The sequence below is a fragment of the Arachis stenosperma genome, chromosome 3 (genome assembly GCF_014773155.1).
Source record: "Arachis stenosperma cultivar V10309 chromosome 3, arast.V10309.gnm1.PFL2, whole genome shotgun sequence".
NCBI lineage: Eukaryota > Viridiplantae > Streptophyta > Magnoliopsida > Fabales > Fabaceae > Arachis > Arachis stenosperma.
In genome coordinates, this window is record NC_080379.1 from 116,354,115 (window position 1) to 116,361,633 (window position 7,519).

A 7,519-nucleotide genomic window follows, 5' to 3' on the forward strand; every position below is an offset into this window, starting at 1 on the left:
TGAGTGGTTTATATCAATTCTTTACTCTCTTATTCATATGATTTGCATGAGTTTACATTTTTTCTTCCTGATTTTGTGCTATAATTAAAAACATGTTTCTTTGGTCTTAATTTAGCTAATCTTAATCCTCTCTTATTACCATTCGATGCCATGATCTGTGTTTTGAGTATTTTCAGTCTTTATAGGGCAGGAATAGCTTAGATGACAGAAAGGAAACACGCAAAAATGGAAGGAACGCACAAAATGGAGTTTTTAAAGAATTGGCAGCGATGCAAACGTGTGAATGACGTGGACGTGTGACTAGAGCGAAACATGACTGACACGGACGCGTGGAAGAGAAAAACTCCAGATGACGCAGACGCGTGACCCACGCGAACGCGTGACAGACCCACGTGCAGAAAAATGCAGAAGTCACCCCCAGCGATTTCTGGACCCTTTTTCGGTCCAAATCCAAGCCCAGAAAACAAAAATTAGAGGCTATAAAGTGGGAGAATGCATCCATTCATGGGAGAACAATTCATACAACAAGAATACAACATTCATTATTCATAATTTTAGGATTAAATGTAGTTTCTATAGAGAGAGGTTCTCTCCTCTCTCTTAGGTTTTAGGATTAGGATTTCTTTTAGTCATTAGGATTGTTTCTTCATACTAGGTTCAATATTCCTTTATTTTGACTTCTCTTCGACTTTTAGATACCGATGAGCGGATAATTTATACGCTTTTTGGCACTATTTTTAGATAGTTTTTAGTATAATCTAGCTACTTTTAGGGATGTTTTCATTAGTTTTTATGCTAAATTCATATTTCTGGACTTTACTATGAGTTTGTATGTTTTTCTATGATTTCAGGTCATTTCTGGCTAAAATTGAGGGACCTAAGCAAAACTCTGATAAAAGGCTGACAAAGGACTGCTGATGTTGTTGGATTCTGACCTACCTGCACTCGAAATGGATTTTCTGGAGCTACAAAACCTCAAATGACGCGTTCTCAACGGATTTGGAAAGTAGACATCTAGAGCTTTCCAGCAATATATAATAGTCCATATTTTATTCGTGATTAGACGACGTAAACTGGTGCTCAACGCCAGTTCCATGCTGCATTCTGCAGTCAAACGCCAGAAACACGTCACGAACCAGAGTTGAACGCCAAAAACAGGTTACAGCTTGTCGTTCAACTCCAAAAGAAGCCTCTGCACGTGGAAAGCTCAAGCTCAGCCCAAGCACACACCAAGTGGGCCCCGGAAGTGGATTTATGCATCAATTACTTACTTTTGTAAACCCTAGTAGCTAGTTTAGTATAAATAGAACTTTTTACTAGTGTATTAGACATCTTTGGACTATCTAGTCTTTGATCATTCGGTCTTTTGATTGTCTAGTCTTTTGACCATTCGGTCTTTTGATTACGTTTGGGGGCTGTCCATTTGGCCATGCCTGAACCTTCATCACTTATGTATTTTCAACGGTGGAGTTTCTATACACCATAGATTAAGGGTGTGGAGCTCTGCTGTACCTCAAGTTTTAATGCAATTACTACTATTTTCTATTCAATTCAGCTATTCCTGTTCTAAGATATCCGTTGCACTTCAACATGATGAATGTGATGATCCGTGACACTCATCATCATTCTCACCTATGAACGCGTGACTGACAACCACGTCCGTTCTAGTTTAGACCGGGCGCATATCTCTTGAATTCCTAATCAGAATCTTCGTGGTATAAGCTAGATTGATGGCGGCATTCATGAGAATCCGAAAAGTCTAAACCTTGTCTGTGGTATTCCGAGTAGGATTCAGGGATTGAATGACTGTGACGAGCTTCAAACTCGCGATTGTTGGGCGTGATGACAAACGCAAAAGAATCAAGGGATTCTATTCCAACATGATCGAGAACCGACAGATGATTAGCCGTGCCGTGACAGAGCATTTGTACCTTTTTCACTGAGAGGATGGGATGTAGCCATTGACAACAGTGATGGCCTACATACAGCTTGCCATGGAAAGGAATAAGAAGGATTGAAGGAAGGCAGTAGGAAAGCAGAGATCCAACAGGGACAAGCATCTCCACACACTTATCTGAAATTCCCACCATCGAATTACATGAGTAACTCTATCTTTATTTTCTGCTTTATTTATTATTCAAAAACTCCATAACATTTACTATTCGCCTAACTGAGATTTACAAGATGACCATAGCTTGCTTCATACCAACAATCTCCGTGGGATCGACCCTTACTCATGTAAGGTATTACTTGGATGACCCAGTGCACTTGCTGGTTAGTTGTGCGGAGTTGTGACTAAGTGTGATTCACGTTTGAGTGCGCTACCAAGTTTTTGGTGACATTGTTGATGATCATAATTTCGTGCACCAAGTTTTTGGCACCGTTGCCGGGAATTGTTCGAGTTTGGACAACTGACGGTTCATCATGTTGCTCAGATTAGGTAATTTTCTTTATTTTATTTTCTTTTCAAAAATTTTTCAAAAATATTTTTCAAAATTCTCCTTCTATTTTCGAAAAATCATTCAGAGTTTTTAAGAATGAATTTTAGAGTTTCAAAATGATATGCTGAAGCTTGGCTGGCCATCAAGCTTTAGACTAACCTGGTATGATTCCTGGAATTTTTTATTGAGGACTTTGAATTCATTACTTCTTTTTTCCTATATGTTTTCGAAAAAATAAAATAATATCCAAAAAAATAAATAATAAAATTATAAAAATCAAAAATATTTTTGTGTTTCTTGTTTGAGTCTTGTGTCATGTTTTAAGTTTGGTGTCAATTGCATATTCATATTGTTCTTACATTTTTAGAAAAATTCATGCATTCATAGTGTTCTTCATGTTCTTCAAGTTGTTCTTGGTAAGTCTTCTTGTTTGATCTTGATGTTTTCTTATTTTGTGTCTTTTATTGTTTTTCATGTGCATCTTTGCATTCATATTGTCTAAGCATTAAAGATTTCTAAGTTTGGTGTCTTGCATGTTTTCTTTGCATAAAAAATTTTTCAAAAATATGTTCTTGATGTTCATTATGATCTTCAAAGTGTTCTTGGTGTTCATCTTGACATTCATAGTGTTCTTGCAAGCATGGTTTTGATTCAAAATTTTCATATTTTGGGTCATATTTGTGTTTTTCTCTCTCATCATTAAAAATTCAAAAATAAAAAAAATATCTTTTCCTTTTTTCTCTCAAAATTTCGAAAATTTGGGTTGACTTAGTCAAAAAAAATTTTAAATTAGTTAGTTCTTATAAGTCAAGTCAAAATTTCAAATTTTAAAAAAATCTTATCTTTTTAAAACTTTTTCAAAATTCAAATCTTTTTCATTTTTTCTTCCATGATTTTCAAAAATTTCAAAAATTATTTTCAAAATCTTTTTTTAATTTTATTTCAAAATTTTTGAAACTTAACTAACAAGTAATGTGATTGGTTCAAAAATTTGAAGTTTGTTACTTTCTTGTTAAGAAAGGTTCAATCTTTAAATTGTAGAATCTTATGTTTTAGTTTCTTGTTAGTTAAGTAATTAATTTTAATTTTAAAAATTAAATCTTTTCTAACCATATCTTTTTAATCATATCTTTTTATTTTATCTTTTATATCATATCTTTTTTTCAAAATTTTATCTTTTTTCAAAAATTTGATTTTAAAATATCTTTTCCAATTTCTTATCTTCTTATCTTCTTATCTTTTTTGATTTTCAAATCTTTTTCAACTAACTATTTGACTTTTTGTTTGCTTCTTATCTTTTTCAAAACCACCTAACTACTCCTCCCTCTCTAATTGTTTTAAATTTTAATTTTAATTTATTTCTTATCTTAATTTTCGAAAATCATTAACTCCTTTTCAAAAATTATTTTCGAAAACTTCTCTCTCTCATCTTATTCTATTTATTTATTTATCTACTAACACTTCTCTTCATCTCAAGAATCTGACACTATCCTCACCCTTGTGTTTGGATTCTCCTTTCCTTATTCCCTTTCTTCTTCTACTAACAATAAGGAACCTCTTTACTGTGACATAGAGGATTCCTCTTCTTTTTCTGTTCTCTTCTCTTTCATATGAGCAGGAACAAGAAAAAAGGCATTCTTGTTGAAGCTGATCCAGAACCTGAAAGGACTCTGAAGAGGAAACTAAGAGAAGCTAAATTACAACAATCCAGAGACAACCTTGCTGAAATTTTCGAACAAGAAAGGGAGATGGCAGCCGAACCCAACAACAATAATGCAAGAAGGATGCTTGGTGACTATACTGCACCTACGTCCAAGTTTGATGGAAGAAGCATCTTAATTCCTGCCATTGAAGCAAACAATTTTGAGCTGAAACCTCAATTAGTTGCTCTAATGCAACAGAACTGCAAGTTTCATGGACTTCCATCAGAAGATCCCTACCAGTTCTTAATTGAGTTCTTGTAGATCTATGAGACTGTTAAGACTAATGGAGTAGATCCTGAAGTCTACAGGCTCATGCTTTTCCCTTTTGCTGTAAGAGACAGAGCTAGAACATGGTTGGACTCTCAACCTAAAGATAGCCTGGACTCCTGGGATAAGCTGGTCACGGCCTTTTTGGCTAGGTTCTTTCCTCCTCAAAAGCTGAGCAAGCTTAGAGTGGATGTTCAGACCTTCAAACAAAAAGATGGTGAATCCCTCTATGAAGCTTGGGAAAGATACAAGCAGATGACCAAAAGATGTCCTTCTGACATGTTTTCAGAATGGACCATGATAGATATATTCTATTATGGTCTATCTGAGTTCTCTAAAATGTCACTAGACCATACTGCAGGTAGATCCATTCACCTAAAGAAAATGCCTGCAGAGGCTCAAGAACTTATTGACATGGTTGCAAATAACCAGTTCATGTACACTTCTGAGAGGAATTCCGTGAATAATGGGACGCCTCAAAGGAAGGGAGTTCTTGAAATTGATGCTCTGAATGCCATTTTGGCTCAGAACAAAATGTTGACTCAGCAAGTCAACATGATTTCTCAAAGTCTGAATGGATGGCAAAATGCATCCAACAGTACTAAAGAGGCATCTTCTGAAGAAGAAGCTTATGATCCTGAGAACCTTGCAATAGCAAAGGTAAATTATATGGGTGAACCTTATGGAAACACCTATAATTCATCATGGAGAAATCATCCAAATTTCTCATGGAAGGATCAACAAAAGCCTCAACAAGGCTTTAATAATGGCAGAAGAAATAGGCTTAGCAATATCAAGCCTTATCCATCATCTTCTCAGCAACAGACAGAGAATTGTGAACAGAGTACCTCTAACTTAGCAAATTTAGTCTCTGATCTGTCTAAGGCCACTTTAAGTTTCATGAGTGAGACAAGGTCCTCCATCAGAAATTTGGAGGCACAAGTGGGACAGCTGAGTAAGAAAATCACTGAAACTCCTTCTAGTACTCTCCCAAGCAATACTGAAGAGAATCCAAAAAGAGAGTGCAAGGCCATTGATATAATCAACATTGCCGAACCTAGAGAGGAAGGAGAAGACGTGAATCCCAATGAGGAATACCTCATAGGACGTCTCTCAAGCAAGAAGGAGTTCCCTATTGAGGACCCAAAGGAATCTGAGGCTCATATAGAGACCATAGAGATTCCATTAAACCTCCTTCTGCCATTCATGAGCTTTGAAGACTATTCTTCCTCTGAAGAGGATGAAGATGTAACTGGAGAGCAAGTTGCTCAATATTTAGGAGCTATCATGAAGCTGAATGCCAAGTTATTGGTAATGAGACTTGGGAAGGTGAACCTCCCTTGCTCATTAGTGAACTAGATATATGGGTTTAGCAAACTTTACCTCAAAAGAGACAAGATCCTGGCAAATTCGTAATACCCTGCACCATAGGCACCATGATCTTTGAAAAAGCTCTATGTGACTTGGGGTCAGGTATAAATCTTATGCCACTCTCTGTAATGGAGAAGCTGGGGATCATTGAGGTACAACCTGCCATATTCTTATTACAAATGGCAGACAAGTCAGTAAGACAAGCTTATGGATTATTAGAGGACGTGTTGGTAAAGGTTGAAGGCCTTTACATCACTGCTGATTTCATAATCTTAGACACTAGGAAGGAAGAGGATGAATGCATCATCCTTGGAAGACCTTTCCTAGCCACAGCAGGAGCTGTAATAGATGTTAACATAGGAGAATTAGTCCTTCAATTGAATGGGGACTACCTTGTGTTTAAGACCCAAGGGTGTTCTTCTGTAACAATGGAGAGGAAGCATGAAAAGCTTCTCTTAGTATAGAGTCAAACAAAGCCCCCACAATCAAACTCTAAGTTTGGTGTTGAGAGGCCACAGCCAAACTCTGAGTTTGGTGTTGAATCCCCACATCCAAACTTTAAGTTTGGTGTTGGGAGTCTACAACAATGACCTGATCACCTGTGAGGCTCCATGAGAGCCTACTGTCAAGCTATTGACATTAAAGAAGCGCTTATTGGGAGGCAACCCAATTTTTATTTATCTAATTTTATTTTATTTTCATTGTTCTTTTATGTTTTATTAGGTTCATGATCATGTGGAGTCACGAAAAAAATACTAAAATTAAAACAGAATCACAAACAGCAGAAGAAAAATCACACCCTGGAGGAAAGACTTACTGGCGTTCAAACGCCAGTAAGGAGCATCTAGCTGGCGTTCAATGGCAGAACAGATCATGGATCTGGCACTGAATGCCAGAAACATGCAGCAATCTGGCGTTTAAACGCCACGATTGCACACTGAGGAAAGCTGGCGTTCAACGCTTGTTTTTGAAGGATATTTCAATGTTCATTTTCAAAATCTCAATGGCAAAAAAAAATTCATTATATTCAATATCTTTGTGAGGTAAAGAAAGAAAACAAAAAGTAAACAAAAGATTTTATTTAATAGATTTATTAACATTAATAAATAATGACAAATACCAAACATATGTGGATCCAATCACGATCTTTTAATAAGAACAAGAAATCTTTCTCGATCAATCCTTTTGCCCCCATCCCATTCTTCGACCAACTCCAATCCTTCTACCAATTAACATCTTAGAAGATTTCACAAAACCCCTGTCGCTTAGCTTTCGACTTTTCGGAAATATATTAGCTGATGAATTAGTAGTTGTTGTTCTTGTTTCTTTAGTATCCTTAGTAGTTCCTATACCTGTCATGTTCCTTGGATTATTTACAAGCGGTATTCAAGCCCTTATTTTTGCTACTTTAGTTGCGGCTTATATAGGTGAATCCATAGAAGGCCATCATTAACTTAACAAATTTAGGAAATAGTCTTTTTTTTAGTTTCTAGTTTAGTTTGACTCGCCACAATATATGTGCGGCTAAAGATAATATACTTAGGTAACAAAAATACATAAAATATAAACAAATAAGTTTTGAATTCTGATTCTATTAATTGAATATTCATAAATACGGGGTTAAATTAAATGCAATCAAAGTATAAATAAATATATGATTTGGTAAAAAAATAGAAAAGATTACTTGAGAGCTGTAAAAAAAAATAGGAAAAAGATTCAATTTCTACGGGAAATTCA

The 7,519-nt window shown here is 35.8% G+C and overlaps 1 non-coding gene across 1 annotated transcript; it reads right to left on the reverse strand.

The window, feature by feature from the left end:
• Positions 1–4,588: 4,588 nt before the first annotated feature.
• Positions 4,589–4,692, reverse strand: LOC130971064 (small nucleolar RNA R71). Its single transcript, XR_009082299.1, has one exon. It is a non-coding gene; the product is annotated as a small nucleolar RNA R71 (small nucleolar RNA).
• Between the last annotated feature and the right edge of the window lie 2,827 nt (positions 4,693–7,519).